At 43.3% G+C, this 14,100-nt stretch overlaps 1 protein-coding gene across 3 annotated transcripts in view; it reads left to right on the top strand.

Moving 5' to 3' along the window:
- Positions 1-14,100, top strand: part of NRXN3 (neurexin 3) — a 1,356,989-nt gene that overhangs the window by 1,194,631 nt on the left and 148,258 nt on the right. The gene's annotated exons all lie outside the window — the stretch shown is intronic.

The following is a 14,100-nucleotide window of genomic DNA, read 5'->3' on the forward strand; positions in this document are numbered from 1 at the left end:
CACTTCAGGACTTGTGCATGTGCACACAGAGAAAACAAACAGCTGGACCAAAGGATTGGCAGCTTGAGCAATAACTTTGTGCTTTCCAGATCTTACTGCCTGCAGCCAGAACAGTGCCAGCTGTAATCCCAGGTTGACACATCTGACTTGCAGTGATTGAAGCAGATCAAACACATCAGCATTCCCTCTCCTCACAGAAAGGCAGCAGAGAATACAAAGTCATGCAAAGGAAACCATATGATTTAGGCCAAAAGTAGGAGGATTGCAGGAAGGGATCCAGAAATGAGGTGGATGAGGCTTTCTTCTGGCAACTAGCAGAAGTTGCTAGATCGCAGGCCCTGGTTCTCATGGGAGACTTTAATCACCCTGATATCTGCTGGGAGAGCAATACAGCGGTGCACAGACAATCCAGGAAGTTTTTGGAAAGTGTAGGGGACAATTTCCTGGTGCAAGTGCTGGAGGAACCAACTAGGGGCAGAGCTTTTCTTGACCTCCTGCTCACAAACAGGGAAGAATTAGTAGGGGAAGCGAAAGTGGATGGGAACCTGGGAGGCAGTGACCATGAGATGGTCAAGTTCAGGATCCTGACACAAGGAAGAAAGGAGAGCAGCAGAATACGGACCCTGGACTTCAGAAAAGCAGACTTTGACTCCCTCAGGGAACAGATGGGCAGGATCCCCTGGGAGAATAACATGAAGGGCAAAGGGGTCCAGGAGAGCTGGTTGTATTTTAAAGAATCCTTATTGCGGTTGCAGGAACAAACCATCCCAATGTGTAGAAAGAATAGTAAATATGGCAGGCGACCAGCTTGGCTAAACAGTGAAATCCTTGCTGATCTTAAACGCAAAAAAGAAGCTTACAGGAAGTGGAAGATTGGACAAATGACCAGGGAGGAGTATAAAACTATTGCTCAGGAATGCAGGAATGAAATCAGGAAGGCCAAATCACACTTGGAGTTGCAGCTAGCAAGAGATGTTAAGAGTAACAAGAAGGGTTTCTTCAGGTATGTTAGCAACAAGAAGAAAGTCAAGGAAAGTGTGGGCCCCTTACTGAATGAGGGAGGCAACCTAATGACCGAGGATGTGGAAAAAGCTAATGTACTCAATGCTTTTTTTGCCTCTGTCTTCACGAACAAGGTCAGCTCCCAGACTGCTGCACTGGGCAGCACAATATGGGGAGAAGGTGACCAGCCCTATGTGGAGAAAGAAGTGGTTCGGGACTATTTAGAAAAACTGGACGTGCACAAGTCCATGGGGCCAGATGCGCTGCATCCGAGGGTGCTAAAGGAGTTGGCAGATGAGATTGCAGAGCCATTAGCCATTATTTTTGAAAACTCATGGCAATCGGGGGAGGTCCCGGATGACTGGAAAAAGGCTAATGTAGTGCCCATCTTTAAAAAAGGGAAGAAGGAGGATCCGGGGAACTACAGGCCAGTCAGCCTCACCTCAGTCCCTGGAAAAATCATGGAACAGGTCCTCAAGGAATCAATTATGAAACACTTAGAGGAGAGGAAAGTGATCAGGAACAGTCAGCATGGATTCATCAAGGGGAAGTCGTGCCTGACTGACCTAATTGCCTTCTATGATGAGATAACTGGCTCTGTGGATGAGGGGAAAGCAGTGGATGTGTTATTCCTTGACTTTAGCAAAGCTTTTGATACGGTCTCCCACAGTATTCTTGCCGCCAAGTTAAAGAAGTATGGGCTGGATGAATGGACTGTAAGGTGGATAGAAAGCTGGCTAGATCGTCGGGCTCAACGGGTAGTGATCAATGGCTCCATGTCTAGTTGGCAGCCGGTTTCAAGCGGAGTGCCCCAAGGGTCGGTCCTGGGGCCGGTTTTGTTTAATATCTTTATTAATGATCTGGAGGATGGTGTGGACTGCACTCTCAGCAAGTTTGCAGATGACACTAAACTAGGAGGCGTGGTAGATACACTAGAGGGTAGGGATCGGATACAGAGGGACCTAGACAAATTAGAGGATTGGGCCAAAAAAAACCTGATGAGGTTCAACAAGGACAAGTGCAGAGTCCTGCACTTAGGACGGAAGAATCCCATGCACTGCTACAGACTAGGGACCGAATGGCTAGGTAGCAGTTTTGCAGAAAAGGACCTAGGGGTCACAGTGGACGAGAAGCTGGATATGAGTCAACAGTGTGCTCTTGTTGCCAAGAAGGCTAACGGCATTTTGGGCTGTATAAGTAGGGGCATTGCCAGCAGATCGAGGGACGTGATCGTTCCCCTTTATTCGACATTGGTGAGGCCTCATCTGGAATACTGTGTCCAGTTTTGGGCCCCACACTACAAGAAGGATGTGGAAAAATTGGAAAGAGTCCAGCGGAGGGCAACAAAAATGATTAGGGGTCTGGAGCACATGACTTATGAGGAGAGGCTGAGGGAACTGGGATTGTTTAGTCTCCAGAAGAGAAGAATGAGGGGGGATTTGATAGCAGCCTTCAACTACCTGAAGGGGGGTTCCAAAGAGGATGGAGCTCGGCTGTTCTCAGTGGTGGCAGATGACAGAACAAGGAGCAATGGTCTCAAGTTGCAGTGGGGGAGGTCCAGGTTGGATATTAGGAAACACTATTTCACTAGGAGGGTGGTGAAGCACTGGAATGCGTTACCTAGGGAGGTGGTGGAGTCTCCTTCCTTGGAGGTTTTTAAGGCCCGGCTTGACAAAGCCCTGGCTGGGATGATTTAGTTGGGAATTGGTCCTGCTTTGAGCAGGGGGTTGGACTAGATGACCTCTTGAGGTCCCTTCCAACCCTGATATTCTATGATTCTATGAGGGGACTAATAACAGGACTGGAACTTCTGAGTTTGTGTCCACTTTGCAAATAACTCTCTGTCCCGCTTTGGGCAAGTTCTTTTACCACTTTGTGCCTCAGTTATCCCATTTGTAAAATGGAGATAAAAATCCAGGTTTACCATACAGGGTGCTTGCGGGAATTAACTAGCTGATATTTTACAGCATATTAAATTATAAAGTGTCTTAGTTCCAGACTCTTAAAATCCAACCTGTCCTGCGCAAAAGGAGGGTTTTCCCCTGCCCTGGGAACTCAGTGTTATTCAGTGGCATTGACCCTACATAACAGTGTACCCCCTGCAGATTTGGTGGCATTTTAAGCCTCTTCTATGTATTCACAATATTACAATAAAATAGAATGTCTGTAGTAGTTTTCAGAATCCTTTTCAAACATCAGTGGATCAAGCTTCAGAACTCCCCTTCTTCACATTCTGCTGTGTGCTAGTATTGTCCTTCTCCACTCCACTCCCCTTTCTGCTGGGTAAGAGTGGAGTACAGTGGTGGGGAGGCATTGATGTATAACCAAGTAGCACGGAAGGTGATCTACTGTGTCTGGTGAAAATGTTCAGGGCTGCAAATATTTGCCTACATTACAGATACCAGGATTCTGATCATATCATAGAGAACACATCACTGAAAAGGGTAAAGGAGGAAAAAGAAACTGCAGCCACTTAGCCCTCCCGACCCTGTTTCTGATACAATGTTTCTTGATAATGATTGGGGTGGTTCCTCTGCATCTAGTTCATGGACCTTGCTTCCTGGAAGGAAGATTTGAATCCTCCTGCGTTATTTCCACACTCTTGAAAAGAAGAGAAAGATTTTTGAGGGAAGGCAAAGTTCACAGATTTGTATCAATCGGAGGTGGGAAAGGCCTGTTAAGTCATATTTCGTCCACTCCCCAGTCAGTCTAAGAGTCCTGCACTATATTTTTCCAGGCTTTATCCAATCCAGTTTTAAATAATTCAAGCAGTGGGGCTTCCAACATTTCCTTAAGAGACTATTCTGCAGGCTAATAGATTGCACTGGTAGGAAGTGCTTCTCAATAATCACCTTAAATTTCCTTTCATCACTTTCTTACCACGGCTTCTAGTTATATCTCTGTGGAGCACCATAAAAAATCCCTCCTCTTCCTTGGGGTTTGCATCTTTCTGATGTATGTATACAGTTATCCTTTCCCCCTTTGACCTTTCATTTAGCCAAACTATACATATTTATTATTATTATCATAATTACCTACTTTCTGAACACCATCAGTTTACTCAGCACTGTACAGTTAGACTTGGAAGGACTAGGTTGTTATCAGTAAATGTCAATTTCACTGTCTACACACAAACCCATGAAAAACATTTCCACTGCTGATGACTGAAATATGATCCAAGTGAATCAGTGCCTATAAAATAAGAACTGGCCCAAATCTTCACACAAAGCTCAAACCAAACCTTTCCTTTGGAGGTTTGGGAAAGTTTGGCTAACCTTCCTACTCCTGTTTTCATTCAGGTTGCTCCCACTGTGCTTCTAGATCGGGGTGGGCAAACTTTTTGGCCTGAGGGCCACATCGGGGTATGGAAATTGTCTGGCGGACCATGAATGCTCATGAAATTATGGGTTGGGATTCGGGAGGAGGTTTGGGCACTGGCTGGGGGTGCGGGCTCTGGGCTGGGGCCAGAAATGAGGAGTTCAGGGTGCGGGAGGGGGCTCCGGGTTGAGGTGCGGGGGGGTGAGGGCTCTGGGGTGGGACTGGGGCTGAGGGGCTTGGGGTGCAGGAGGGGGCTCCAGGCTGGGACCGAGGGATTCAGAGGGCGGGAGGGGGATCAGGGATGGGGCAGGCTGTTGGGGTATGGGGGGGGTGAGGGCTCCGGCTGGGGATGCTGGCTCTGAGGTGGGGCTGGGGATTTGGGGTTTGGGATGCAGGAGTGGGCTCCAGGCTGGGACCGAGTGATTCGGAGAGCGGGAGGGAGATCAGGGATGGGGCAGGCTGTTGGGGCATGAGGGGGGTGAGGGCTCCGGCTGGGGGTGCAGGCTCTGAGGTGGGGCTGGGGATGAGGGGTTTGGGGTGTAGGAGGGGGCTCCAGGCTGGGATCGAGGGGTTTGGTGGGCATGAGGGGATCAGGGATGTGTCAGGGGATTGGGGTGGGAAGGTTCAGGGGTGCAGGCTCCAGGTGGCACTTACCGGAAGCACTTCCCCCCTCTGACTCCAAGGCGCTGCCAGGCGGCTCTGAGTGCTTCCCCATCCACAGGTGCCACCCCTGCAGCTCCGATTAGCCGTGAACAGCGGCCAATGGGAGCTGTGGGAGTGGTGCCTGCGGACGGGGCAGCGCACAGAGCTGCCTGACCATATCTCCGCGTACTATGTAGGAGCTGGAGCGGGGTCATGCCTTTTGCTTCTTGGGAGCTGCGCAAGCCCTCGACCCCACTCCCCAGCAGGGCAAGCCTCCGACCCCGCTCCCCAGTGGGAGCTGAGGGCCGGATTAAATGGTCCGATGGGCCGGATGTGGCCCGCGGGCCTTAGTTTGCTCACCCCTGTTCTAGATTGAGGATGCAGAAGTGTTGGAATACCATCCGACTTCCTTTGTAACCTTTGCAAGTCCATTAACCTGTCTTTGAATCAGGGCCAAATTGAAAGGTGTGCCTAAGGGAGTCTGACCTGATGCAATATTACACTGGTCCCTACAGCGTGTAAATTGCACCAGGTTAGAAATTGTTAGACTCAACTGTTACTGACATGAAGCTCACATCACCTCTGAAGCTGATCCATGGAAGCTAAATTGGTACATCTTCTATACCCCCGAGATGGAAAATGGGTGCATCAGGAAAAGTAAGTAGCAGGAGGGTATAAGTTAAGGTAGAGGGGGAGTTGTAGTAATCAGGCTTCCTCTGAGGCAGGGAAAACTTAGAAACAAGTTCACTTACCTGATTGTTGGAGTAACTTCAGATTTCTTTTTTTGCCACTGGAGTCTTGCCTGCCAATTCTCTCCTATTTCTGGTATGTGTGCAATAGAGACTTTGTCTTCTTTTGTTCCAAAGTCTTTGGGTTGAGGTAGCCCCAGTGTGAAGTTCAGCTCTTCACAATAAAAAGCTCCACATTGAGAGGAATGAAAGGGAAAGGCAGGACTCAAAGACAATGGTGAGAATAGAAGGAAGGGGGTCAAGTCAAGGATATTCAGGGATATGGGAAAGAAGAAGACAGGAAAGAAAAGGAGACCCAGAATAGCAAGAGCTGCAATTTTTTCTAACAAGGAGTTCAGTGAAAATAGAAAAAAATACCTAAAAGCTGAAGCAAACTTTAATAAGGATAACAATCTCCTCTTCTTCAGCATGTTCCATCAAAGGATCTCAAACCCGAGAATCCACACATCTCCCTGCTGTGTCCCCATTTTACATATGGAAAAGCTGAAGCACAGGGAAGGTGTTACACAAGATATTCAGTAGCAGAAGCTGATATAGAACCCAGGTCACCTGATTCTCAATCCTTTTCTTTAGCTGCAATCCTGTGCCACATGTATGTAGCTCACACCTTCCATTTTGGTTTGGCATTCTTTCAAAACCTAATATAGATAGAGATATTATTTTCCATTTGGTGTTTTTTCTACATTTTGATTAAACAGAGTTAATGTAAGAAGTCCTCTACAATGTATAACTTAAATCACAGCAGTATTGTGCTAGTGCAGGGATCGGCAACCTTTGGCACGCGGCCCGTAAGGGAAATCCGCTGATGTGCCAGGATGGTTTGTTTACCTGCAGCGTCCGCAGGTTTGGCTGATCGCAGCTCCCACTGGCCACGGTTCGCCGTTCCTTGGCCCACGCTGCTTCCCACAGCCCCCATTGGCCTGGAACGGCAAACCGTGGCCAATGGGAGCTGTGATCGGCTGAATCTGAGGACGCTGCAGGTAAACAATCCGGCCCGGCCCACCAGCGGATTTCCCTGAAGGGCCATGTGCCAAAGGTTGCCAATCCCTGTTGTAGTGCATCAAAATATACAACTGCTTATAAGCAGAATGCCTGATTCTAATTCTGATTTCAATCATGTTATTCCTGATTTAACACAGAGAGGAGAAACAAACCCAGAAGTGAAATTGACTACTAATGTGGTTTTACTTTCCAAGCTGTGTGGTGCAAAAAGTAAGCAAACAGATTTAATGGAGACAAACAAACACAATTTTTGTACTTCTTTTCAGTAGTAATAACCAAACATGTTATTAGTAAAATGTTTAAGTGGGACTGTTCAATAGATTGTGTGTTTATAAGTTCAGTTGCCTTGCAGACAGATGTGGTTAAGCTGCTGCAGTGTTCGTGCTTATTCAGACCAAAGCGCTGAAACCTCTGAGGTTGAAAGCAAACCATGTCCCTCACTAGGAACCAATGAAAGATGCTAGCTTCCCAGTGGAGTATTCCAGTGTCACTTCCTAGATAGGTCACTTCCTAAATAGGTCACTCAAGCTCTAGAAGAAACTAGAGCTTCCCAGCTGATGTCTTTGGGACAAATGGACCTGTACCAGTTTACACCAATAGACAATTTATTCCCTAAATGTGAACTAAATGCTGGCTGTGATAGTCTAACACAGCTTCTTTTCCCCCTTGACTTTTATACTCCTTTTATGCTGAAGCAATCTCAGAACCATTAGCAATTACCTTTGAGAACTCATGGCAGACTGGAGAAGGGCAAACATATTACCCATGTTTAAAAGGGGGATCAAAAAGGACCCCATAAATTATAGAAGAGTCAGCGTAACTTTGATACCTGGAAAGATAATGGAACAAATGATCAGACAATCAGATTGTAAACACCTAAGGGATAATAGGATTCTACAGAATAGTCAGCATAGATTTGTCAAGTACAAATCATGCTAACGTAATTTCTTTCTTTGACAGGATTCCTGACGGAGGAAAGCCATAGATGTGATATATTTTGATTCTAGTAAGGCTTTTGATGCAGGCCCACATGACATTCTGATAAGCAAACCAGGGAAATGTGATCTAGATTGAATTACTATAAGGTGGAGGCACAACTGGTTGAAAGACCATACTCAAAGAGTAGTTATCAATGATTCGCTGTGAAACTTGGAGGGTGTACCCCTAGGTTTGGTACTATTCAATATTTTCATTAAATACTTGAATAATGGAGTGCAGAGAATGCTTATAAAATTTGTGGATGACACAGAGCTGGGAAGAGTTGCAAGCCCTTTGGAGGACAGGATTAGAATTGAAAATGACCTTGACAAATTGGAAAATTAGTCTGAATTAAACGAGATGATATTCAACAGAAAGGAAAAATCAAATGCACTACTACAAAATGGGGAATAACTGGCTAGATGGTTGTATTGCTGAGAAGGATCTGGTGGTTATAGTGGATCAGAAATTGAATATGAATCAACAATGTAAAGCAGTTGCAAAAAAAGGCTAATATCAATCTGGGGTGTATTGACTGGAGTGGCATATGTAAGACATGAGAGGTAATTCTCCTGTTCTGCTCAGCACTGTGAGGCCCCAGCTGGAATATTGGGTCCAGTTCTGGATGTCACATTTTAAGAAAGACCAACTGGAGAGAACAGAAATGCTAAAAGGTTTAGAAAACCTGACCTCTGAGGAAAGATTAAAAATAATGGGCATGTTTAGTCTTGAGATAAGAAGACTGATAGAGGACCTGATAACTGTCTTCATATATGTTAAGGGCTGTTATAAAGAGGATGGTGATCAATTGTTCTCCATGTCCACTGAAGGTAGGACAAGAAGTAATAGGCTTAATCTGGAGCAAGGTTAGATATAAAGAAAAAAATGTCTAACTGTAAGAGTAATTAAGTTTTGAAATAGACTTCCCAGGGAGGCTGTGGAATCCCCATCATTGGAGGTTTTTAAGAACAGGTTAGACAAACGCCTGTCAGGGATGGTCTAGGTTTACCTCAGCGCAGGGAGCTGGACTTGATGACTTTGTGAGGTCCCTTCCAGCCCTACATTTCTGTGATTCATGCAGTACTTAGGCGCCATAGTAATAGGTGCTATATAAAGCGTGTAGATAGGTGGGGTCAAATACTAGGGGTTGAACCTAAAACCAATAACCAGAACTCTTTGCCTTAGTCATGAAGGTTATTTACTTATATTTCTCCTACTGAAATTTCATACATCACGAAAAGGAGATGGGTAAATCCAGTTTGAAATCTACAGCCCTAACTTCCGAAAGTTTTCTTACCCTATTACTATCACTATGCAATGAGACAAAATGTCTCATTTTTTTAAAGTCTTCTAAGCACCGAAGAAAAAGTTGCTGCTTTATTCTTAGGCTCTGAATAAAACCGTCTTTGGCATTTATTTAGGGCAGATGAATGTTTTCTTACGGTATTCTTATTAGCATCTTCACAGACTTGACAACATATCAGCTTGTATTAATATTCCACCTGGAAGCAAGTGCTTTCTTTCTGCCCAATGCAATTTACTGGAACCTTTGAGCCACTCTTCCTCGCTGTAGCAGCAGTATATCATCATTACTGGTGTCTGGACCAAGAAGCAACATTTGTCAGTGCCTGAATTGCTCTTTTACTTTAAGTGGCGCAAGAACCCATTTTGATTTAGAAATGGTCTTAAATTGAGTAAAGCTTGTTTGTTTTCTTAAAGGAACCATGAGATAACATGCAAAATATTAGTTAGCAGTTTTCAGGAGGGAGTTTGGGAGGAGAATTCTACTTTACCCAGGGGTAGTTTTCAACAACCCTTCCTGGACCATTGTGCAAGCATCAGGTATCCTGTAGGTTAAATGGGATTAAGATATGGGAAGAATTTTAAAGAGATGTGATTACCCTCCCTAAACATGAAACCCTGAACCTTTCTGGGGGTCTGGGAGGAAAACTGAAGCCAAATTTCATGTAGGCAGTAATACTTGAAAGAGTCAGAGTCAGGTCTGACATCAGAGTTAGTCCTAGATATAAATCCTCAGTGGAATCCAAATATTTGCTTTATCCAAATCTGCACCTAGCTGGAAGTGACAGTGCTATACATTTTTTGCAATCAGAGAGGAGAAAAAGTACTCGGAGGAATGTTTCTCTGGGAGCCGACTTCCGTAATGGAATTAAAGTAGAAATGTTACAGAAAATAATGCAGATTTATAGCTGGGAGTGAAAAGAGTATCTTAAATGGGCGATTTCTGTTGGTACTAATAAAAGCTAAGCAGATAAATCCCATGGGTAAAAAGACCCATTCATATTCAAATGACCACAAGTAGCAAAACTAATCACCAAAACTTTTTCATAATGAATGGGATCCTGCAGTCCTTTCATATGGATTGGAATTCTTAATGCAAAAGGACTGCAGTATTGAGTCTAATTTTTGTTTAAAGTAAACTATAATCTCTCCATTCATCTCTGTTTTTTGCAAAGAAAATGTTGGATCAGAGCTGGACTCAAGAAAGAAAAAAGAGGCTGGATGGTTTGAGAGGAGTGAGGGTTGCTTGTTTTGTGGGGGTTGGAAGGTGTGTACATGTGGTTTCTAGAAAGAGATGGCACTAAGGTCTCATGAGAGGCCATCACTTAACATTTCAGTATCTGAAGAGAAACATTATTATAGCCTGAAGACTGATGAGGTCATTTCTTATCACAAATGGGATCATTTCCTGTTGAAAGCCCTGTGTTACTTTCTATAGAAACTCTCATATTAAATTCTGTATTAATTTATTGTTTTTAAAAGCACAACTCAATATCAATATTAATTTAAGAAGATTTATGAGTGTGTAATGGTGCTTACTCTGCTGAATATTCCATGCATTTAACAAGGGGAAATGTGCTCTTTAAAAAAAGTCTTGTAAATGGGGATATGTCGATGAACACATTCTCATGCACATGTTCTTAAAACCGTTTTTACTAATGTCTGAGACAAAGGAGATAAAATTTAAAAAACAGAAACATGAATAGATGCTAAGAGCAGGTACTAATGTGCTAATTTAAACCTTTTTGAATTTTCTAATGTCCTTCACACTTTCATAGCTTTTAAAGGTATGATTTTTCACATATATATTACTATTGGAGGCTATGTCTGCAAAACAAAATAATAATAATAACATAAACTTAAACCTGATTTTAAAAAATCTTTAAAGATGTGGTGGGGAATAGTTATGCCCTTTCTGGTTTTTAGGAAGGTCTAGGATTGATTCATAGAAGCAATTTCATCCAGTCTACCCTTTATAACTTTGTCACCCTTTCCCATTTCCTCCGCACCTGAGTTTTGCCAACCTCTCTTCCTGGAACAGTTTCCTACCTTGCTGAAGATATTTGAAGCACAAGATGATTCAAGTTGGAGAGCGTAAAATCAAATTTCGTAGCAGTGTAGAGTCTTCCAACACTGGTTTGACCTAATTGTCTTAGCCTAATGTGCCCTGCATTAGGGAGATTTCATATGACTGTAATTTTTCTTCCTTTTTTTCAGTCACTCCCCCCAAAACAGAAATATACATTATTACTGGGGCAAAAGGAAAGAGGTCCTGAGCACCTGTAACTACCACTGGGCCAAATCCTTAGATCCATACTCTTTATTCTGGGAAAACTCCCATTGTCTTTATTGGAAAGTTTCCTGAGTAAAAACTGAGTCAGCTCTAACTTAAGTCAATGGGAGTTTTCCCTAATAAGGAGTCAGTAAAAAGTAAGGATGTCAGAATTTATGTAGCCGTATGAGAGTTGCAATTGCTTTGCACCCCTCAGATTTTGGCAAATTAATATCTGGTCAAATCATACAATTTTAACTTCAACTCCTATAGACATCCTAAATTCTTATTGCCTCTGTAGCATAGATATAGTATCAGGCTCTCAGTACACACTCGGTCCTTTCTCAGAGAAAACTTTCTGGCTGCAGCAAACCAAATTTCCCTTAAGGAAGACAAACATAATTACTAACAGAGCAAATTCTGTAGGGGAGAAAGGAATAGTGCATTGATGAAAGGCCTGATAAAGAACCAAAATGCCTTACTAGTTGGTCATAAGAAATGTTACACCAAGAAATGAATTGTGTCCATAGTGTATTGTGTCTACATCCATCATTGTTGCTATTCGTCCAAGGACAGCAAGACCATTTTCCCCCAGTTCTCCACAGGGGTCCATACGTAACCATCCTTGACTTGGTATGTGTTGCCCCACCAGCATGAGGACTTTCAGAAGAGGAGTTTATCTGTTAGAACAAGAAATTGAAGAAACACCTGGCTTCCATGATTGACAAAGAAGCATTAAGACCATGACCTCAGTCTGTATTAATCAGCAGATGCTTATTAATGTAAAGACATAAAACTCTTGTTCTGCTGCTGCATATTTTTCTGTCTAGTTTAGTTTCTTGTACATATATTCTCAGCACTTCCTCAAGTCATTTCCCAGTCCCAGTATTGAATGTGGCTTAAGATGTCAGTTCATGAAGATATGCTTATAAAAGTAAAGGACTGACTTTTGAACTCTTTATTGGTGTTGATATGATTTAGGTGTGCAGGGAATATGCATACAGATAACTGACGGTCTCTGCAGTCATTCTGAGGCACCATGGTACATTCCTAATGTGATATGAAGCATGATTGATAGAGTGCATTTCCAATATTTTACTTTACCTTTCCAGTTTAGTCAAAGAAGCCAGTCACGGTTGGCAGGCACCTGAGACTAGGATAGAGGAGCATATACAGCAAAGAGCACTGTGTGTCAGCCCACTACTTAATTGGATGTTTCTTCCATAGGAGAAGTATTCATAGCAGTCTTGTGAAAGGACACTTGCCCACAATGGACTTCCTTCAGGGAAGAAGAGAAATGGCTGACTTTCCAGGGTCACTATAGGTCATCTTCCCATAACAGATTTTTTTCATGCCCAGCTGGCTGAGAGTCTGTCCTTTGCTCCAACCTAGCAACCAGACTTTTGTATGTTAAGTGTTATGACCGGAGGTATTAACCAAATCCAAGTTGTTTTCTGCTTTACCTCTGAATTTAAGGAAATGCAGCTAAATTTTTTTAATAAATCTCTCTTACCGTTACTTCTACGCTATATCAAACATGAATTTTTGTCAGATTAAGTCCTGTTAATGTCTATCGCAGTAGCTCCCCCTCTCCCAGACAGTAGTTGGTGAAAACCACTTCTACCTGATTTTATCCTGCAGAGGGCAGCTAGTACATTACTCAGTTAGCATTTCCAAGCTACACATGCCCAGGAAGGATTATGGAGCATGTGTGATTTAACACTCACTGCTTCCCTTATGGTGGCATCTGCTGTTGAGTGGGTGGGGCATCTTGCCAGCTGTTAGTCACACATTTTTCAATGTCCTGTTTTTATATTGCCATACCAGAGTCTAGCATCTGATTTGGAATAAACAAATAAATATGAAGTCATTTTAACTGATTCCTTCTTTATCTTATACCACAGATGGGTATGTGGCATTTAGAAACAAACACACCCCAAGGCATGATTCCTGGACTTAGGTTTATTTAAAACAAACAAGCAATAGCACCACAGTTTACAATTGTGTTAATTCAGTGAGATGAGCTCTTATCCTAGCTTGCTATCATATTTTTTTAATGAAGGTCTTTTGCTTTGTATGTGCATTTCAGCCCTAAACAAAAGCGTGAGAGATTGACCTTGAACCATTTGACTCCATTTATTTGATCAAATTGTCTTAACATAAATAAAACATTAAATCAAAAATAAAGGCAGTCACAGAGTGTCTGTGGTTGGAGAAGAAGAAGAAGAAACAATGAGCAAAACTCTGATTGCTCCCCTGTGTTGGAGATTGGGCTCAACCATGAGGTTCTGGGAGTTCAGATCCAAAGTTTGGTTTAAGCCCATCTTATTATTTATATTGTACTTTATGACCCTAACCCTAAAATACACCACATTAGACCGTCTTGTTGCAAAACTCCGGTTGACTTCAATGGGTGCAGGCCCAAGCCTTGGGTAAGTAGGCACAAGCCTTTATGGAAGTTTGGTTGCCACTTCCTTCCCATTCCTGTTTTCCCGCCCATGTCTCCTGTATCCCCACATCCTATGACCCTCTTAGTTTGTTTCTGCTGTGTCTTTTTGACATCTCTTGCCTCAAATCTGTCCCTTTTCTCTCTTTCCATATGTATTCCACTCCTTCCCCACATATCTCCCCCTCCCACCCACCCATCCACCTTCTCACCTACCAACTAGAAGAGGGTCCAGAACGTCATCCGAGGCTACATGCCTGTGCAATTGACAACTTGTACCACATATATTGCCATCAGTGTTATACTCTGACCATAACATTTTTCAAAATTTTCAGCCTACATCACCAAGTTGCCCAGTGTCTCACATTGCAAATTAGATATTGGTGGCT

The sequence above is a fragment of the Terrapene carolina genome, unplaced genomic scaffold (assembly GCF_002925995.2).
Source record: "Terrapene carolina triunguis isolate 2854851 unplaced genomic scaffold, T_m_triunguis-2.0 Scaffold96, whole genome shotgun sequence".
Lineage (NCBI taxonomy): Eukaryota > Metazoa > Chordata > Testudines > Emydidae > Terrapene > Terrapene triunguis.